Raw genomic sequence first — 22340 nt, 5'->3', positions numbered from 1 at the left:
CCAGTGGTGATGATAATTTCTGATAATTCAGAATACAAACACTTACATGTAATTATAAACAACTTTTATTTCTATATATTGATTTGGTTTGACTGATGTAGACAATGATTCCAAGTACATCAGATGTCAATTCTGCCAACTCTCCCCTTAACTTTATACCATCATATCCAGCTTTAGTAAGGCCCCCAAGTATTTCTTTCTCCTTCATTTAATTATCTTAAGTTACTGAACAAACAGAAAAGCTGCTATATTTGGGGATCCTGATAACAAAAGTACTTAGGTAGGAGATAATCCAACTACTATGTTGGAATTTGGGGTCCTCCGGACATTGCAAGTTTTAGGACTGGAGTTTGAGCAAACCTCTCCAAAATTGTATGTCTGCTTTAATTAATAACAGAAAAGAAGAGGGATAATAAATAAACACGAGGAATATAAATTCAAATTTGAATTAAAAAAGGAGGAATCACTGAAATCTCTGAGACTTCCTAATTAAGAAAATTTAGTTTCCTACTTTCAAGTACACTTTGATTTGAGATAATGATCTTTAATGATATATTTTAATGATTGTATATAATACTTTTAACTAAAAATGTTAAGTATTTATAGCTAAATAAGTGCTTCAAAAGTTCTTAAACATTTCTTTTACTTTTGGCAATCTCCTTCTAATTTTAATTGTTTAATTTGCTTAGAAAGTCATACATCAATACATAAACCTAAATATGTGAGTTTACAATCTAAGGAGAAACTACTGATTAGCTCATGTTAATATTTTCATAATTTCAAGTGAGATAAAATTTAAATTAACTACCTTCTATTAATTATACAAGTAGCTTCATGGGGTAAAATCTGTCTTATTTTAAAATAGAGTCATTCCTGAAAAAAAGCAAACTTAAAACATTCCATGGGCTTCCCTGGTGGCGCAGTGGTTGAGAGTTTGCCTGCCGATGCAGGGGACACGGGTTCGTGCCCCGGTCTGGGAAGATCCCACATGCTGTGGAGCGGCTGGGCCCGTGAGCCATGGCCACTGAGCCTGCAAGTCCGGAGCCTGTGCTCCGCAACGGGAGAGGCCACAACAGTGGGAGGCCCGCGTACCGCAAAAAAACCAAAAAACAACAAAAAAACATTCCCACCACTTGCAACTTTTTGCTTTTCCCCAATACAGGCCACGTTCCTTCAACTCATCACTGCATTTGCACAGGCTATTAACTCTGCCAAAAGTTACTAACACTTTCTTCTCTGCCTTGTAAACTCTGCTCACGGATCTGGAACCAGCTTAAATTGTATTTCCTCTGTGCATCCTCCCCTAATTTCCTTGGCAGAGTTCATCTTCCCCTCCTCTATGGTACTTCTGTGATTTGTACCAGTCTCTATCACAACACTTATCACTTTTTCATGTTAAACATGAGTTCCTTGAGGGCATTGGCCATGTTTTATCTTTGTACCACTTTCTGGTACACAGTAGTCTTTGGTGCACAGTAAATGTTCAACAATGGTTTGTTGAGTATTCACATCCCAAGAAGTAAGACTTATCTTCAGATTTTTAAAAGTAAGATTGCCTGGAGAGATTTAGGAAAAATGTTGCATATTAGTTACGAATGTTTTCAGGTGAAAGTGACTGACTACCCAATTACAGGCGCAAACAAACAGGAGTTTATTTTTAAGGAGCCTGGAGTTTACCCAACAATAATATCAAGGTCCCAGGTTTTTTCTATCTTTCTACTCCAGCATCCTTAGTGCAACCTTGTAGTTGCAAGAAGGCCTCCAAAGCTACAAACATCATATCTATACTGAAGGCAAGAAGAAAGGAAAAAGAGGTAGTCCCAGTTCCATCTGTCCTTATCTATTAATTAAAAGTTTTACAGAAGTTCCTAAGCAGATTTTCCTTCATATCTCATTGGCCAGGAATGGGTTGTGTGGCTACTTCCAGATTCAGCAGGCTGAGAAAGCAAGTGTCTGGCTTTACAGTTTCTACTGTGGCAGACTTGGTAGGGCAAACATTAAGTCTGCCATAGATGACAAAAACAAAACTAAAAAGACAACAGGAGAGTGGATGAAGGTTAGTTAAGATATTAAGGTACCTGGTTTGTCAGAATGACTGTGCCTGAGAAATTGGGGACCCTAGAGTATCAGTGCAAATGTGCATACAGTTAATAATTCATGTTGCGATATTTTCTCAAGACTGTGTTGCTTATAATGGCATAAATAATGAAATAGCTGTTTCAGTCTCGTATCTCACAATTCTTCCAGTGCTTTTAAATTATGACAGTTCTTCTTTATCTTCCATTTGCTCCAGTTTCCTTTTGATTCCATCACTGCCATTCAAAATTTCTCAGAGCCAAATCTTAAATGTTTCGTTCTCTATAAATGCTTTCCTGGTTTTAAAACAATTTCCCTCATTGTTCTTTTGAGCTATTAGCACTTTTTTACCGTTCATAAAATACTTCATATCTTCAATTTAGCATTATGATAATTTGCAGTTACTTTATTCCCCTCCTTTCATAGACTTCTAGCTCCTTGAGGGTACTGAGTCTTACTCAGACATACTTGGTTCCAAAAAATTTATTTTCTGAGTTGAATATTTAATTCATTTCCTTTCATTTGCTTAGTCAGACTCTTAGTGTTGGAGGGAAGGAAATGGAAGGCAAAACTAACATGTATAAGAACAAGGCCACTGCTTGTTCTTTTAATGGTGACATTAAAAACTAGAGAAAAAAAGGTTGCATTCTGGGTTGAAAATGTGTAAGTGCTAGAAAATAGAAGCTCCTCTGAGCTGATGTAACTCAGGTATGGAGTTTGGAAGGCTGGTGGTCCTGTGAAGATTATAAAATAACACTCCTTCCTCTAGGAGATGCGGTGTTGTACCACAGCATCTCCCTTGACTTGCACGAAATACTCAATGCTCTGTGGCAGCCATACGGAGGAATTTAAGAAGTTCCATTTTCATCCAATATATCTACAAGTCTTTCATGATTTCTCCAGGCTCTGTAGTGATGGGAAACATAGGACTTCACATTTTTGGATAGGTCTAATTGTCCAAGTTTCCTTCTCATAATTGAGCCAAAATTTGTCTTCCTGTTGCTCCTATCTGATGGCCCAAAGACTTAACTTCTGATGCTGTATATAATAACCATGTCCCAAAGCACTATACATGTCTCTGGCCGGAGGCTACCTCCTCGGCAACACGAAAGTAACAGAATGGTGTGTAGCTATTTATAGGTAGGGACCATGGACATTGTATTTGGTTATTAGACATTTGTGCATGTGTACAAAACCCGGTATTTAAAATCCAACAAATCAAATCTACTTTAAGAATCTAATTTATAAATTCTGAGAATCTTAAACTTCATTTCTATTTTTCCCCCATTGGATCACTGTCTTCTATTATACTTTATTTTATTACCTACTCACTTTAATCACTTGCTGTCCCACATTGTTCACTGACAATTTGACTATTAAGTATGGAATTTTAATTTAAAAATATTATTATTGATAATTAAATACTTGCAGCTAAATTTATAGAGCAGTAAGAACTGATATTGAACATGTAGCAATACTAAATATTATTCTCATGTCTTCTAAGTATCTTGGGTAAGTTCTGAAATTAATTGTAAAGAGAATTTCAGAAAATAAGGGTTAAACCCTTTCAATTTATAATATTCTCTACTTGAGAAGTACACTTCAGTAAACTTAACTGTGGTTATGTTTAAGAATAAAAGTGAGACTATAATGTTGGTTGAAATTAATAGGTAATCAATTACATTCTTAAAAGTTATCCTTATGATTAAGGCAAAGAAATAAAGGCCAGGTGCAGAAACAAAGACTAGGTGCAATATACATATGCTTAGCAAATTCAAAACACTCAAAGGCTCATTTTCCTTGTTTGAGGTAGTTAAATATCGAAACCATGAAAGAAAAGGAATAAACTTTTATTGTAAGATTCCATTTATTCAATGATAGTTTGTTAATGCATTTTGGCAATGGACATAGGCTGAGTTAAAGTTTACCTTTGTATTGGTTACAGAAGAAGATTAACCATCAGTTAAGGTATCATATATATATTTTCATTTTATACTTATATATTTTATTTTAAATCAAAACATATAAATATATATTCATCTGCCAATCTTTATTAGGCTAGAGGCTTTTCTTTGTTGATCAGTCCTCTGATTAGGGTTCTGTGTTGTTTTTCTTGCAGAAACCACACCCAAAATGCAACAGCTATCATTTCCAGTTTCAGGTTCTTCAGAGTGGATTGAGAGTTAACAACAGTTATGAAACAACCCAAGAGCAGTAGAATCCTTCTAGACTTTTATAATTTCCCTCCAATCTTTTACAGGTGACTCTTTTACATCTAATCAATAGCATTATTAACTCACCTTTATTAAATCTCTCTATTCAACTTAGTTTTTGTAAAATCAACTTTTTCTTTCCACTTTCACATTTCATCAAATTACAAAAATTACAATTAATTTACAGTGGCGAGTACAACTAGCATTAATCATTTTGGAAACAAACACAACCAACTCTGAAATACATTTTAACTGGCAGCAGTTTAAATTCATCGTAGTACTAGAGAGGGGCCTATTAAGATTGGTTAAGATAGTTTCTAAATTGGAGAAAGCAGTTCTGAAATATATACACACACATATATATAATATAAAATGAATATAAATATAATATATAAAAATATATATTGGTTCTATATTTGGAACTATATTATAGTTCTATAAAGTGGTTCTAAAATATATATAAAAGAAATATGGAATAATTATATATCAGGTACTATGTAATATAAAATAAATACATAAAAATTTAATATATATTTAAATATTAATATAATATAAAAATTATATAAATTTTTATATAAAAATTTAATAAAATATATAAATATTTATATAACATAAAAATATATTATATATATTAGTGACTATGGAGTCTTTTATAATTTGCTGAGAATAATTTTTTTAAAATTTATCTACCAGGACAATTATTTAAAAGCATTCAGTTTTCCTTGGTTTCCACAATACCACACACACCTAATTTTCCACCTAAATTTAGAAAATGAAAAAAGCCATCTAAATTTTTAAAAGATCATTCCTTTTTTGTCCAGCTTCTTCTTTCTCTATAGACCTCTAAATGTTCCTAGGGTTGAGTCTTGCATCCCCTTCTCTTCCCTACTAAGGAGAGAATGCTCTCTCCTTAGCTTGTTAGATAGTTGGCTCCTAGCCATTTTTCAAGTCTCAACTTAAATCTTACCACAGACCATTCTTGTCCTCTTCCAAATTTCCTCTATGAGGGCAGGAATCATATTGTTTCATTCATTCCTATCTACTGTTAATATAGCAAAATGACTGACACATAGTTGGTCCTCAAAATTGTTTGCCGAATAAATAATACTTTATTCTTGTTCCTTAGAACACTTACCATAATTTGTACGTATATAATTAAACTTTAAAAACTATCCAGTTACTCCCTACCAAGTATATGCCCCAGGAAGGCCATGTCTGTTTTACTCTCCCACTCAATATACAGTGTCTGACACATAGTGGGTACTCAGTCTGAAATTGTTGAAGAAAGGAAGGGAGGGGAGGAAGGAATAGAAGTGATGATATGATTGAGTGAGAGAACAGAGCCTAAAGGAGAATGCTTTAGAGTAATACTCTGAGACTATGGTAAAAATTCAAACACAAGCTCAAAACATTCAATTAATCATTCAGTTGTTTTGCTCACATAAATGTAAATGTCTGTACCTTTGGAAACAGCTAGATGAGTCAGTGTTTCATTTGTAATACAGATGTTTGATGTCATTTAGATACAGTTGTAACTATCATTATATTTTCTATTAGTGCAGCCAATTTGGATAGACCTATATTTCTTTAAGATGCATAATACTTAAAAGACTGCTGTGCTATTTAGTCAAGGCCAGAGTGTCGGGAAGCCTTGACCATGTGATGCACGTTCAGTGAAATAACCTGGAATTTGTCCAGTTTCCTAGCAGTAATGTTAAAGCATAATTGTTGATATTTCACAACTAGTCTTTTTTATACTAATGGCTGAGCCAAGAGGAAAGGCTATACTATGGCTGAAATCTGCCAATATCACTTCACATATGACGGAACTGGATAGGTGTTTGTTTTCCAGAGTGTAAATACTCATTAAGAAATAATGAAATTATAATAGTAGATTGTAATAAGAAAAATTCTTTGAATAGATCAAAAAATATTTGTTTAGTACAATATTAAAGAGTCACAGTTTCTGCCTACCAAGAATTCCAAGATTACATCAGACTTAGAAATAAGAAATTTCTTTATGCATAAAAAAAGCATATTAGTAAAAAAATTAAGAGTGAATCTTTAAATATTTACCTCTTGAGAAATTTCTCTTTAGAAAGATTCTTAATTATACTTAGCTTATTAGCTCATCTGCATTATAATAGCACTTTGTACTTGTTTTCATTAATAAAAGGTTTTGATTAAAAAACCTTACACAGATAGTGCCTCTGCATAGCTGACTCATATTTTATTATTAGTGGAAGGTGCACAGAGAGGGAATACACTGGTTTTATACAGGAAATACTACAGAGATTTGAAATCTAGGTCACATAACAGAGCACTGCCAAAAGAGAAGAGCACAAAGGCCAACATTTTTTCGTCTTCCACCCAAACAAAAAAAATAAACACCTTTAAACAAAAGTTAACAACTGCTTTGTAATTACATTTGGTTAACTTACATGATAATTAGATACAACCATAATTATCCTTTTTGACCGCTTCACAGTCTTAACATGTTATCTTCTTATTTAAGGAAGTTTATATTCAGTGTGTACTAAGAAGAACCACTAGACAGAAAGCCAGATAATAAAATTTGTGCTTCTGTGAAATTTTTTATCTATAAATCTCAAAACTGTTTTAAATACCAATTAAGTTTCTGTAGCATCGCTAGGCATTAGAGTTAAGATGGGGGAACTTGACTTGTCACATGGCAAGTCAATAACTAAACAGAAAAGAGAGCACACTTGCTGCCCTGTGCATTCCAACAGACTGCTTGCCTTCATGGCTTTCTGAATGTGATATTATGGTAAACGTATCTCTGTGTTGTGATTTAGGCACTAATGGCCTTTGGAAAGAATAGAAATACCACAAAATACTTTGGCTATAAAATATTTAAGCTATACTCTTAAATGCAAATATATTCCACAGCAATGTTTTGAGTGCATTTATAACGTCTTTGGGAAACAGCAATATCTCCTTTGAGCATTTAAAAAATATGTTTATAAATGTGTATGTTTCATTGAACTTTCTAGCTCTTGAGACATGAGAAAGTAGTTCAGATGTTTTAATTTAGATATAAACAATCGGGCTTCCCTGGTGGCGCAGTGGTTGAGAGTCCGCCTGCCAATGCAGGGGACACACGTTCGAGCCCCGGTCCGAGAAGATCCCACATGCTGCAGAGCAATTAAGCCTGTGAGCCACAACTACTGAAGCCTGTGCACCTAGAGTCTGTGCTCCGCAACAAGAGAAGCCACCACAATGAGAAGCCTGGGCACTGCAATGACGAGTAGCCCTCGCTCACGGCAACTAGAGAAAGCCCGTGTGCAGCAACGAAGACCCAATGCAGCCAAAAATAAAATAAATAAGATAAATAAATTAAAAACATATATATATATAAACAATCAAACTGGGCATTATTTCCTGGAGTTTGTCTTTACTCCTATACTGGACTTCCAAGACTAAGGTAGGAAGCCTGAACTAAACCCTTCGTTAACAATTCATAAAAGGATTGAAGAAGTCTTAATTCTGTCATTTCCCACCATGGTTAAGCCCAGCACATGAATCATTTCTGATTAATCAAGTTTAATTCAGATTTGACTCCTGAATTGTAAATTTAAAAAGTAATCCAGGGGCTTCCCTGGTGGCGCAGTGGTTGAGAGTCCGCCTGCCGATGCATGGGACATGGGTTTGCGCCCCGGTCCGGGAAGATCCCACATGCCGCGGAGCGGCTAGGCCTGTGAGCCATGGCTGCTGAGCCTGCGCGTCCGGAGCCTGTGCTCCGCAACGGGAGAGGCCACAACAGTGAGAGGCCCGCGTACCGCAAAAAAACGAAAAACAAAACAAACAAAAAGTAATCCAGGTGCTGGAAGATGCCTTGCCATCCTAACAAATGTTCTCATTATGTAGGTCTGCTTCCCTTTGCAACTGCTTTAGAACTCTAAACTTCAGATTCACTGATGGCAGAACTCTGCTGATGAATTACTATTGTAAACTGTGATTGGGCTAGAGATCCAAATATTTTAGTAAAAGCTTATTTTTAAATAATCGTGTCATTGCATTTCATTAAAGAGAAAACAAATAAACAATGGTTTCTACTCCAAAGAATAAAAAAGAGGGTACAGTTAAAAATTCAGAAAATATGTAAATAAAATTTGCTTTTCTATTTGGGAAGAAGTACATAATTATTCACTCTTTAAAAGAAAATTTCAAGACCATGAACTGAGGCAACACAAGTGGTCACACAAATGTGACCTTCCTCTTAGCCAACTCCTAACAAATGAAAACACACAAAGAACTAGGAAACTGACAGCTCTGCTGGATTAAGACTGTCCAAGCTTTTTGTTATCCAAATCTCTAGGAAGTCATATTACAAATTGATAAATTTTTCTTATCTTTGGATTAGAAAAAAAGAACTAGATGATTTAAGAACTATGTTTAATATATTGCATTTATATTTTTAAAAAGAGCCAATGTGTTTCCTAAGGAAGTCTTTGAAGGTTGATTTACTGCAAGATACTTAGAAAAACCTGCAGCAGTCTGTTTCCTTAAGTTAATGTCAATTCACCATCTTCTCAAGCAACAAAACAATAGCACTTTGCTGTTTATAAAAACTCTCCAACCCAGAGCACAGCGATGCACTTCACAGAACCTTGTCAGTACCTTATCAATAAAGACAGATCCACCTTTGGATAATAACCTACATTACAGTACTAGAACGGAGAAAAGAGGTTTCAGAAAAGAGTAAGGTTGATAAAAAACTCGCTCACAAAAAAAAAATATTATAGATACTTCACCTATTTTTTTCTGAGCCCCTAAACAGGAGAGTAATTGAAAGGGTGCCAAAACACTCAAAAGCAAGGTTGGCTTTGGGAAATATAACTATAATTGTCATACGCAAATGACCCATTGAGTTTGATTGGGAGAACTCAGGGCTTACTTTTGTTTTCGATCATGAAGCCATGAGAGAGGTGTTGCAGCTTTTATGGCCATGTTCTTCTGCCTTGATGCTATTTGACCAATTATTTTAACCAAGAGGCTAACAAGGTGATTTTTCTTAATCTCCTCTTTCTTTAAAGATACTTGAAATCAATTATTCGGATCCTTTCCTTAAGTAAACAAAAGAAGAAACTGTTTTCCCTTGGGTTCTCTATTACTTAAATAGTTCACGTTTGGCCTAGTCTTAGAAACGTTTCTGTCACAATAGTCTGCACATAATGCACACAGTTGTGATGTGGTGCCCTAGGGACATATGACTGTTAATGGCCCATCCAGTCATTTGATTATCATTGTATGGTTAATGGCTTCAGGATAATAACGCTGATACAGACAATCAAATGCTTTAATTAGTTTATTATCCTTTTTAATTTCAGAACAGAGTCAGGCCATGTTTGACTTTAATGTGGGGGCACAGTGCAGTGCAACTTTAAGGCCACTATAGACAAGTACAATCCTCAACAGGGTTCCTCAGTTTCTCATATTAGCTCAGTATCCAGGAGTAGAGGTGGCTCCCAACCTATATTATATTTGGAAACAATATTTGCATCTTAAAACCAATGAGAAAAGTAGAGAACATTAGGAAAATGATAACTAAAATAATGAAAGTGATGAAAAGTCTTGCAATTGAGTGCCAGTGGAGGGGGAAAATAGAACAAGTAAGTTTGGAAAGGTGGAAAGAGTATGGGATCAACTCTGTTTTATATGCCAGATATTAGGACAAATAAGCTTATGGAAGAATTATTTGTTCCTGCATTTTATAGATGAGGAGACTGCGGTGCAGAGTGGTTATGAAACTCATCAAGAGATGGGATTTGAACCCAGGCAATCTGATTCTCAAGCTCATGCTGTTGGCTACTATATTCCTCCTCCCATTATAGAAAAAAATAACACAAAAGTGTTAGAAGGTTTAAAAATCTGAAATAAAGGACTGAAAGTAATTAGGTCAAAATGCAAACAATGATTGCCTCTTGGTGGTGGAGTGTGAGCAATTTTCCCTGCTTATTCATTCTTTTCAGACCTTTTCAAAATAACAAAAATAAAGTTTAACCCATTTTTATGTCAGCAGATAATAAAATAAAAATATTGTTGGCTTAACTAACATTTTCCCTTTTATCTTAGCACTTCTCAATTTAAAAAACTATGCACACGCTTAATGACACTTTGTTGACAGCTATCAGAGCACACTGCATTCCTCACTAGAAAGTCACAGAAACCTGGGCACAGGCAGTAATTTGTTTAAATTAAGGAACTTCTACCATATGCTGTAAGATCTGTATAGATCCAGTTCAATTTCCTTTACCTTTTTTCCTTAATCCAATACTTTTTAAACTACTGAGTTACATAACTGATATTTATAAAATGACCAAGAGGTCCTTAGAGATGTTGAAATGCCTTATGAATCACAGAGGAAAGATTAAACTGACATTCAAGTCAGTGTTGGTGTAAAATGTATTCCTGCCCTCGCCAATCTACTGAAGCTTCTCTCTTAAAGGTCACAAATGCTTACAATCACAGCCAATCCATTTTTCACATGTTGTCCTCTTGTTATCAGCACTTAGAACTGCTTAACACTCCCTTTGTGAAATTCTCTTCTCCCTGAGCTCTTTTTTGTTAAGCTCCCCATAATCTCTTTATTCCTACTCCTGTCATCCTGACTGCTCCCCATCTGGCCCCTCTTCTTCTGAGCTGTCCCCAAAGGACTTTTCCTTCTTCTCCTGTTACACCCTTTCTCTGCCATCTTAGGGCTTCAACTATCAGAACTACATGAATTGCTCCCCAAACAACATCTCTAGTCGTGACCTCTCTCCCACCTCCCTCTCGATGTCTACCAGCATTTCTAACGTCTAATACAGAACTGGTCTTTCTGTCTTTCCTTCTGAGTTCCTTGTGACGTTTAACGGTTCTACCACCCTCCAATAATCCAGGCTTGAAAATTCATGTTATTTTTACCTCACTTCCTTGTTTTTCTCTTCAGCTGATGTTTAGTCCTACACAGGCTACCTCTATGATCTTAGTTTTTTACTTAACACATATTGAATAACTGCTGTAGTAATTTTTGGGGCTACAGTGGTGAACAACACAGTGAGGACCCTGCCTTCTGGAAGTTTATGTTCTGGGGGGGCAGACACAATTTCAGATGGCAATCTGTGCTATTAGAAAAACATGAGTAGAGGGATCATGAGTGATTGGTAGTGATGACTGGGCTAGTATTTTAGATAGAGTGGCCAGGAAAAGCCTCTTTCAAAAGAAGACATTATAGCACGGACCTGAATGAAATGAAGGAGTAAGTCTTGTGAAGATCTGAAGGAAAACGATTCTAGGAAGTTGGAAAAGCAAGTGCAAAGGCACTGGGGTGGAAATGAGTTTGGCATGTTTGAAGAATTATAAAAAGATCAACGTGACTGGTGTAGCATAAGCAGGGGAAGAGTAGTAGAGAGCTAGTCAGGGCCAGAAATGAAGGACCTTTCAAGCCATGGTAAGGAGCTTGGATCTTACTCTAAGTGTGATGGGAAGTGGTCAGAGAGTTTTGACTTGGAGAGTGATGTAGCATGATTTATGTGTTAAAGACCACTAGACAACAGACTGTAGGGAGAAATAATATAGTGCTTGTTAAATTTTAAAAAATTAACCACGTTTTTAGGCATTACACATGACCCCTGAGCACTTACCAATTCATTTTTTAAAAAAGGTTTCAATTCTACAGGTATGTAATTTCCTAATTCATAAATAATGACATTATGAGTTGAAATAGTTTCATTTCCTTAGTTTAGATTAAAAAATTACCATGTTTTTGAAATGGACATTAAAAGCAATGGAGTACACATTTTTGCCCATTTTATACTTATATGTTACATAAATGAAACTATAATGGGGCATTTGTCATCAGTAATGTCCAACAAAACAATTAGGAATTAATGAAAGTATTTATAAAGAATTCACAAATTGTCAGTAATGAGGTACAATGTATCATGCATTCAATGTACCAAACAGAAATGAATAATGTTAAAATTATGTTTCCACTGGAGGTCTACAAAGAAGGAAGCTGACAATAAATGAATGAAAGATAAAGGCATTCCAATTATTGTCAGGTTATAAAAGGTTTGTACTTTTATGTGATGTGAAGATAGAAAATGGAGACATAACAAATGAGTTCATTATGTCAGTATCATTTGGAATCAGACAATTAAGCTTTTGGCATTTACCAACACTGACCAAGACTCATAAAACTAAACATGTCAAATATATCTCAATTAAAAAAAACCTAAACACAACTCTGTAGACTGAGAAGGAAAAAAGAAAATTATAAAATTATCAGTATTCATGTTAGGTTTTATAGATTTCTTTTATGAACAAAAAGCAATTTGCTCATCTCTGTACTCTCAGCATTCATTCATTTACTTCCTTGTACACATATAAGTGTCATGATTGCCTTTTAATTCCCAAAAGTCTAAGAAGGAAAAGAACCATAGTAGGGAGGGATGACTTTCCTTCTTTCTCATTGGATTTATAGGTGAGGTAACTTAACAAGGAATTCATTCATCAGACAGTCACTGACCATCAACTTATGTGTCATGCACTGTGATAGGTAGTGGGAATGTGACATGTGAATGAGACATCACATGGGGAGGAAGAAGAGCTGTTTCTCTCAGCTCATGCCACCACTTCTAACATAACAGCAGCTGTCTGCTTCTGGAGGCCCTTGTCTTAACTATGCTTGTAAAAGAGTATACTTCAAATTCCCCCAACCTTCCTTTGACTGGATAGAAAAGAGTTAAAGAGGTGGCGGAGATAGAGAAGAGTCTCATGGGGAGTCTGAAGGTTGACTCAAAGCTCTAAAAATGTAATTTGTATCTTTAACTCTAATAGAAGGAATTTTTTTATTCCAGGGAAAATTCTAGCCTTGCTGCTTTGAAGGTCATTTTCTCAACTAGGAAGGTAGAAGCAAATGGCAGTAGTTATGATATTCATTTTCTATTGCTGTGTAACAAACTACTGCACACTTGGCAGCTTAAAATAATACATATATATTTTTTAATCTCACGGTTTCTGTGGGTTGAGAGTCTGGGCAAGGCTTAGTTGAGTCCTCTGCTTAGTGTCTGGTAAGACTGTGGTCTCATCTGAGGCTCGACTGGGGAAGGTTTTGGTATTGTTAACAAAATTCAATTCCTTGTGGTTATAGGATCCAAGGCTTCAGTTTTCTGGCTGTCAGCCTGAGGCTACCCTCAGCTCCTTGCCATGTGGGTCTCCCAACATAGCAGTTCACTTCTTTGAAGCCAGGAAAGAGTGAGAGACTCCAGCAAAATGAGCACTAAAATCTTATGTAATGTTATCGTGTACATCCTGTCATCTTTGCTGAGTTCTACTGGTTACAAGTAAACCACAGGTCCTGCACATACTCCAGGGGAGGGGAATCACACAAGGGTACCAACACTGGGAAGTAGGGACCATGGAGACCAGCAAGAATCTGCCTAACACACTACTTAGACTTTTCCCCTCTCTATATTAACTTAACATACCAAATCTTCTTTCTCTTTGTTACTGCTTCAAATATAGCTTTTCTCATCTTTAATTAAAAAAAAAAAACTTAGTTAATACTGGCTTTAACATTCCTGCCACTGTTCTGAAGAGTTTATGTTAGTTCTAGGTTGTTTCTTTGTCCAATATTTGTATACTTTTTAAACATCTAAGCTCATCAAAGAGTTCTGTGAAGTTTCCCTTGATTTATTTGTATATCACTACCTTTTCTTTCCTACTGAGACTGTAAGTAATTGTGTACAGTACAGTTCTTTGAGGATTTCTTACTCCACAAGCCACATTCCCATTGATGGTTTCTAAACATGAGAACAAATCCATTTTATCTAAATTTAAAACAAAACAAAGCAAGACAAAACTGCTTTCATGGAATCTGTGGTATATGTCCAAATACGTACAAACATAAACAATCACATCCTTTCCATAATCTTTTGGAAGAACTACAATTCCAGCAGATGTTACACAAAACAGTTGAAGTGCTTCAGTGTTACAACAGCTTGGCATGCACTAGTTAATGATCTACTTTGAGAAAGTATCATTCATGCTCTTTTTCTGCCTGGGCTGTTGAGGTCCACTCTTACAGATTTACTTTGGTTTCTTTCTTTTTCATCTCTAATGCTCTTTGTGGTGCATCACTCACAGTTCATGGCTTTCAATAGTATTACTCTCCATCTATCAGATTTGTTGCTTTGAAAAACAAGGTTGCAGCTGATGATGTGTGGTACCCCACCTAGGGTCTACATGTACAAGAGAGAAGAGGTGATTCTGCTGTTCCTCAAGTCTCACCTGCCTCATACCTCAGCCTCAGGGACATTCTCAGCGTTAGCAGAGCCAGCCTCTCTTCTCAGTGCCTGATACACAAGTATGCAACGAATATTTGTGTAAGGAACTGACTATTTGATATCTGTTTGCACATACAAGTGGATATTTCTGTATATTAGATTCATGCATATGAGTGGGCATTTATTTCCATAATAGGTTCCTAGAAGTGAAACTGAAGGGTCAAAGAAAATGTACATTTTAGATTCCTAGAGACACAGACAGACCGTTCACCAAAAGAGCTGAACTGACTAGCATCTATCAACATTGTGTGAGTATGCTGGTTTCCTCATGTGCTCACTAACACTACAGACTGAGGGTCATTGTTAATAGATGGCCCTCTGGTGAATAAAAATGGCACCTCATTAGTTTAAGTTCACACTTAAGAAAATGATATTAAAACATATATGCTAAACATATACATTAAATATATATATTAAATAGATATTAATCACAATGTTGAAATATTAATATTTCATGAACCTACTGTGTGCCAGGTACTGCTTTAGGCATTGCCTAAATTGTGCTGAACAAGACAGTCAAGATCCCTGTTCTCAGGAAGCTCATATTTTAATAGAAGAGACAGAAAATTAACAAGAAAATAAACAAAAAATAGATAGTGTACAGTCGTAAGGAGAGAATAAAATAGGGAGTGAAATAGAGTATTTGGAGGGAGAGAGAAGGCCCAAATTAAATAGGTCGTTAGGAAAGGCCTTGCTGAGAAACAATGAGTTGAGGACTGAATGATACAATGAGTTGGACCTCTGTGTCCAGACTGCTCTCTTTGTTTTTCTCAAACATACAAGGTATCTTCCTGCCTCAGGCCTTTGCACCTGTTGTCTGGAACAGTCTTGCACCAGATATCTATATGGCTTACTCATATGGGTGAAATGCCTGTCAAAGTTGTGCAGAGAACTGATGCCTAGTTATACCCATCCATGGGCACTTTCAGTATTTCTATCATCTATAGAAGGTCGGCAAGGCCTCCCTCTCCACGGACAAGACAGTATGAAATATGAGAGTCCTCGAGGCTGCCAGTTAGACACAAATATTCTTTATTATTTCAAACTTTATATCTATGAAAAAAAATTGAGTTGAAGCTGGGTTGCCTATTCAAATTTTTACTGCTATATTAAAGAGTAAAATGATACTTTGGAATTGTTTTCAGGGATTTTAGCACATCATTTTTACGTGTGCTCAGTGATTTAATAATGATAAATTATATAAATCTACATTAATAGAAATCTTTCATCACCTTCCAAGGTTTCCAGCTTTCCAAAAAAAAGAGGGAGGAAAAGAATAGTTATCATATCAGACTAGGTTGTGAGGACAAAATCCTTTTACATAATGACAATGAATGATGAAGATTATAATGACTATAATGAGATAAAATAATGATATATTATAATGATGATATGAACCGCTGTATAAACATTAACTTTAATCAGCTAGTTACTTCAGTAACATTATCTTTAATCCTCATAACAACCCTATGAGTTGGTGATATCTCCATTTTTTTTTTTGCGGTACGCGGGCCTCTCACCGCCGTGGCCTCTCCCGTTGCGGAGCACAGGCTCCGGACGCGCAGGCTCAGCGGCCATGGCTCACGGGCCCAGCCGCTCTGCGGCATGTGGGATCTTCCCAGACGGGGGCACTAACCCGTGTCCCCTGCATTGGCAGGCGGACTCTCAACCACTGCGCCACCAGGGAAGCCCTCTCCATTTTTATAGGTGAGGTAAATGAGACTCAAGAGAGCTTACATGAACCTCTTTTGGGGCTTTTGCACAAATCTATTAGGTGTTAGAGCTGGAATTTGAATCCAGCATATGGTCTTTTCACTATGCTATTCTGCCTCTATAATAGTAAAAGTGAATCTATCTTTTTGACAAAGATATTCATTTAGGGTGCAAACAACTACTTTTTATGTAAAAACTAAAGACAATTTCACAAATGTTACTTCATTTCATCCTGTAATGTAATAAGCTGTGATGCTCATTCTTTTTATTTTGTAAATGGAGCAAAAGTGAAGTTGAGGAAGTTACCTAAGGTTTAAAAAATCTTATCCAGGAATTAGGTTTTCTCAATCCCAATGCTGTATCTACTTTGACTTTAACTTTCATTAGCATTTGGGGGTTATTATAAAAGAAATGAGAAACATCAATCGTATTTATAGTCCCAAGATCTAATCATTTTAATGTAATTGGTAATCTTGGTTGGATGGGTTCAGAAGGTCATAAATTTGTGAAAAATATTATTAAAGATTTTAAAGTTTTTGTTTAGGTACATTTATTATTCTCTCTTTATACAATGTTTTGTAAATGATTCCAAAGAGCTTTTATTTATTTATTTACTTTAATTAATTTATTTTATTTTTCGCTGCACTGGGTCTTTGTTGCTGCACTTGGGCTTTTCTCTAGTTGAGGCGAGTGGGGGCTACTCTTTGCTGCGGTGCATGGGCCTCTCACTGTGGTGGCCTCCCCTGTTTGGGAGCACCGCATCTAGGTGTGCGAGCTGTAGAGTGAAGCCTCAGCAGTTGTGGCACACGGACCTAGTTGTTCTGCGGCATGTGGGATCTTCCCAGACCAGGGCTTGAACCTGCATCCCCTGCATTGGCAGGCGGATTCTTAACCACTACACCACCAGGGAAGCCCAGAGAGCTTTTATTTTTTACTGTGAGGTTTCCATGGTGTTTAAAAATTTATTTTACTTAAGGATGCTTTAAATTTTAGAAGTAACAAATGCTCACTCTAAAAATAACAAAGAAAAAAACAATCAAACAATACAGAGGTTTAAAAAAAAAAAAAAAAAAAAGATACCCTCCCAATCTGACATCCTGAGAAAACAACTATATCACTGAGTCAGGTATCCATCTATACCTGATTGAAATTTATTAAAGCTTCCTGAACCAATGTAATCTGTTGCTTTATTCTGAATATTTGTAAGACATGAAAATTAGTCAATGATTCTAATTAAAATAAAAAATGAACTCTAAAACATATCTTTTTTTTTTTTTTTTTTTTTTTGCAGTACGCGGGTCTCTCACCGCTGTAGCCTCTCCCGTTGTGGAGCACAGGCTCCGGACACGCAGGCTCAGCGGCCATGGCTCAAGGCCCAGCCGCTCTGCGGCACGTGGGATCTTCCCGGACCGGGGCACGAACCCGTGTCCCCTGCATCGGCAGGCGGACTCTCAACCACTGCGCCACCAGGGAAGCCCTAAAACATAATCTTATCTTTACATAGCACTTTATATTTTACAAAGTGCTTTTATACTAGTTCATTTAATCCTTGAAACAATCTTATGAAGATTGTATCCCCAGTTTAGAGACAGGAAACCAAGACTCCGAGAGGTTATCATATTTTATCATATCTAAGATAACAATGAATATAAGGCATCCTGCCATTTTAGATGCTCCCAAGGAAAAAAAAAAATATGCCAATTAATTGCGATATAATGACTTAACTATATCCCTGTGAGACTTATAGGACTTAATAGTAGAAGGCCTAGGTTAGTGTCCTGGCATTGTCCTTTCCAAAAATGTGACTTAAGTAAATTAAGTTCTCTGAGCCTTAATCTTTTCAAATCTTTTAAATTAGACATAATAATGCCTATCTCACAGGGTTGTGTGAGAACATATTGATGTAAAATGGTACTTTTAAACTGTAAAACTCATAAAATTTAAAAAATCTTCTATATATTTGGTATTATTATTTTAAAATATATTATTTGTAATAGTAATATTAATATTCTGTTGTTGAAGCAGGAACTTCTGGATCTAAATTGAACTATTTTATCATATTAAATAATCATTAAAGCTGTAGCTGTACACAAGTGCTACTGCTGCTGTCTTTCTTGAGATGAGTTAATACTTTGTCCTCATATGAACTCTGGAGAACACCTATTCCATTAACCTAAAAGAACACATTCAGTTTGAATGAGGACATTTTCAGGCCTTGAGGGAAAATATTTCTTTCTGCCACCATTTACATTTTGCTTGTCCAGTTATAGGATAGAAACATGAACTATACTTTAGACATCCTATTATTATAGTGAGTTCTAACTGTGCAAGGAATTAGTTTCATTTTTTGGAAGAGAGCAAATTCACTACACTTTACCATCTATGCCTCTGTAATTTCTGAAGCATTCCTTGTATTTTTTCTGCTTTTGTGTTGGAAATCATTTCATGTTATAGTCTGTTCACCATGTTAGTACTAAGGTATACAGCCTTTTACTTAATTAAATCCTAGATATTGTGCATTCTGCAATCCCCTTGACGACTATATTCCTGCTTTGTGTGAGAAATAAGGTCTTGCTTGTCTAGCCATGCCTTCATACCTTACGGCTGCTGGCAGTATATGTGATTAAAGTATATATCTGAAATACTGTCCTGTAAATGATCTTCTATGAAAACACATATGATGTGGTAGCTCTGGGATTGACTCACCCTGGATATCTGTTTGTGTATACTAAATACTGGAAACATGGTGGCTTCCTGATTTTTATGACTGACAAACTGTATTATGTTTGCTTCCTATGTACCAATAGAGAATAGCAGATGGTTACTACAGATTTGGTATTATTAAATCATTTCAACACTTCAATTCTCAGTAACTTGTTTAATGAAAAAGGCAAATACCCGACACTTAATTAATGTGCAGAAGGGGCAGTAGGGAAATATGAGGTAGTCTGAGATCCAAGATGATGTCAGGCAATTGCTTTGTGCTTGTGGACTTTTGGTTACTCATTGACCCGATATGCAATGAATATCAAGTTTAAACATTAATACTGAATTTCAAGTGTTCCAAAAAATTATACATGCTGACCAACTTCTCTTTTTAAAAATGAACATTTGTTCCTTGCTACTCCAAACCTAGCCCATGCTACTACCATCTCCTATGTAAATCATGTAATAGCCAACTAGTCTTCCTGCTTTCTTCACTCTTCGCTACTCCTACAGTCCAGTTTCAAAAAACTGCCTGAATGATCTTTTAAAATGTAGACCAGATCGATCACGTTATTCCTTCTGCTTAAAACCATTAATGGCTTCTATAATACTCAAAATACAATCCAAACTCCTTCCTGTGGTGTTCAAAGCCCTATATGATCTGGCTGCTTTCTAAATCTCCACCCTTACCTCCTGCTACTCTCCTGCTTGCTCATATGTATCAGATACCCAGGCTTTTTTTCTGTCCCTCAAATATGTCAAGATCGCTCCTATCTCAAGGCTTTTAGAGTTGGCCTAAAAAACTCTTTCCATATAGGTTTCCTCCTGGCTGGATCTTGGTTCAAATGTCACCTCTTCAAAAAAGGAGGAGCAGCATCCCCACTTACTCACATTCCCTTACACATCATCTGGCTTATTATATGCCTCACAGTCATCACTGTCTGGAATTGTCATGTACTTATTTGCTAACTTGTTTGTCCATCTCTGCCCTTACAATTTACTTAAGCAGCTTGATAGCAAGGATTTTGTTTATGCTGTTATCAAAGGGTCTACATCAGGGTCTGGCGCATTGTAGATAATAAATAATTCATGAAAGAACGAAGTAATGAAACTAAGTGAATCTAAATGATTACCCTTTCTTAAGTGATATATTTTTCCCTCACTGTTTTTTTTTTTGGAAATAAAATTGTGCCAGGAAAGAAATTACTTATTTTTCTTGAGGCTAATAATAATTTGCCCACTTAAAACAAAATTGAATAACTCAAGTATAGTTTATTTTCCAGAAACGACCCAAGATTAAATTTGATATATTTTCTTAATGGAACATTATAGCAGTAACCTACTTTCAATTTGCAACAATATAAGAGAATATGTGAGTTTGCCATTTTCCTTGAATGGTAAGGCACCACAAATATTTACAGTGGTTATTATCTGGCTCTGAATAACCAAGTCACTAGAGAATAGGTCTGTCTAAAAAAACAGGTGAAACTGTCTCTCAAACGGCATCAGATCACATAACCTATTCCCTATGCGTGAAACATTTCCCCCAATTCTAGGAGAAGAAAGATATATAAATAATATGATTACTTTATGGGAAGTAAATACCATAATGCCCATTCTAAATAGTATAGCTGACTTCCAAAGATATATATATATATATATATATATATATATATATATACACACACGGCTATACACACGTATACACATGGTATATATATATATACACACATGGTATATATATATATATATATATATATATACATGATAAATTCATGTTGGTTAATAAAAATATGCTTTGAAGGAAATAAGGAAGGCAAAGATGAGAGTCTGAGACCTCGAATAAGTACAATGAGAAGATGCTATATCAAGTGTGAGCTTTGGATCCAAAAGAAAAATTGTGAAGGCCTTTAAATATTGCAGTACTGCATTTCCCCTTTTTCTCAAAGAGCCTTTTTCCATCTGTCTAAATAACTTCTAATTAGCATCAGAATGTAAAGACAAAAAGCAGCTATTACTGACATTCTAATTTTAAAAGTTAAAATATTGCTAATTTCAGACAGGAATATCTAAATTGAGACAGGAGTCTTACATAGACAAATATGTGTAATCGTATGGTTGTTGCTTGATAGGGGAAAAGTTCATCTTTATTTTCAATGGGTTGAGTAAAACTATATAATTATTCAACCAATATGTAACAGTTGAACATCCATACTTCTGCTTTTATAAGAAATGCCACAATGAAAATACTTGTATATACATTTTTAAGCACATCACTGATTATTTTCTTTGCAAAAATACTAACAGGTGGGATTATTAGGTTAAAATATTTGACCATTAAAATTTTCTTTTAACTGTCAAAAACACTTTTCAAATAGACATTTTAAAAGCTCTTGATATATACTGCAAAACTGACTCCCAAGAATGTTGTGTCAAGTTATATTCCCACCTGTAGTGATGAGAACACTTATTTTCAAATTTAATTGGTGGCAGGTCCAGATGGCTCCTAAACTGAAGGGATTTTTATTTTTGCTTAATGCCTTCTACGTGAGTAAGTTGAGAAAAGAAAGTGTATTTTATGCTGGAAGGTTCCTGCTCCTTGCTTCCTTCGCTCTGGCATCATTTGGGCCCTCGTGGGTGTTTGAACTTTTGCTCCAGCTGCTCATGTCGATCTCGTGTATCTCAGAAGCTGAAGACCCCAGTTATTATTATAGTTTTACCCTCTGTTTTTGGTGCAGGGAGGCGTTCCTTTCTCGGTTTTTATCTTTTGAACACACACACAATTTTAAACGTCATTTCTAAGTGTAGGAACAGAATGGCATGAGATCACCCTACCATCTTGATCCTGAAGTCTATTCTGAATCTTGACAGCTATCTCCTATTTTCTTGAAAGTGGACTTTTTCATAATCATATATTTCTATGTATACATATATACCTATTTGTTTATAAGAGCTTGAATGAACTGTGTGTGTGTGTGTTATATGTTTCTCTTTATACAAGCCTTGAATGTAGAGAGCTCTCTACTCAGAATTGGTTTTTGACCCTTGCAAGAATATGTGGATCCCTGGCTGCCCTGACACTCAACCAAGTTGTTGATGAGGGTATGATCTAAAGCTCAGGCTGGAGGCTGGCCCATGTGCATTGCATTGCAAGTATAAGGACAATGCATCAGTCTGAGGGGAGTGAGTCGTGAGCCAGGACCAGAGGCGGCTGTGCAGAGCAATGTGGCCTGTGGTACAGAAGCTGCTGTGCCAGTTTCCCTTTACATTTATTTCTTTA

General features: G+C 35.9%; 1 protein-coding gene across 3 annotated transcripts in view; it reads right to left on the bottom strand.

The window, feature by feature from the left end:
* Positions 1-22340, bottom strand: part of STXBP4 (syntaxin binding protein 4) — a 182059-nt gene that overhangs the window by 38253 nt on the left and 121466 nt on the right. The gene's annotated exons all lie outside the window — the stretch shown is intronic.

Source organism: Phocoena sinus, chromosome 20 (assembly GCF_008692025.1).
Source record: "Phocoena sinus isolate mPhoSin1 chromosome 20, mPhoSin1.pri, whole genome shotgun sequence".
Taxonomy (NCBI): Eukaryota; Metazoa; Chordata; class Mammalia; order Artiodactyla; family Phocoenidae; genus Phocoena; species Phocoena sinus.
This window is presented reverse-complemented; position numbering and strand designations above follow the sequence as displayed.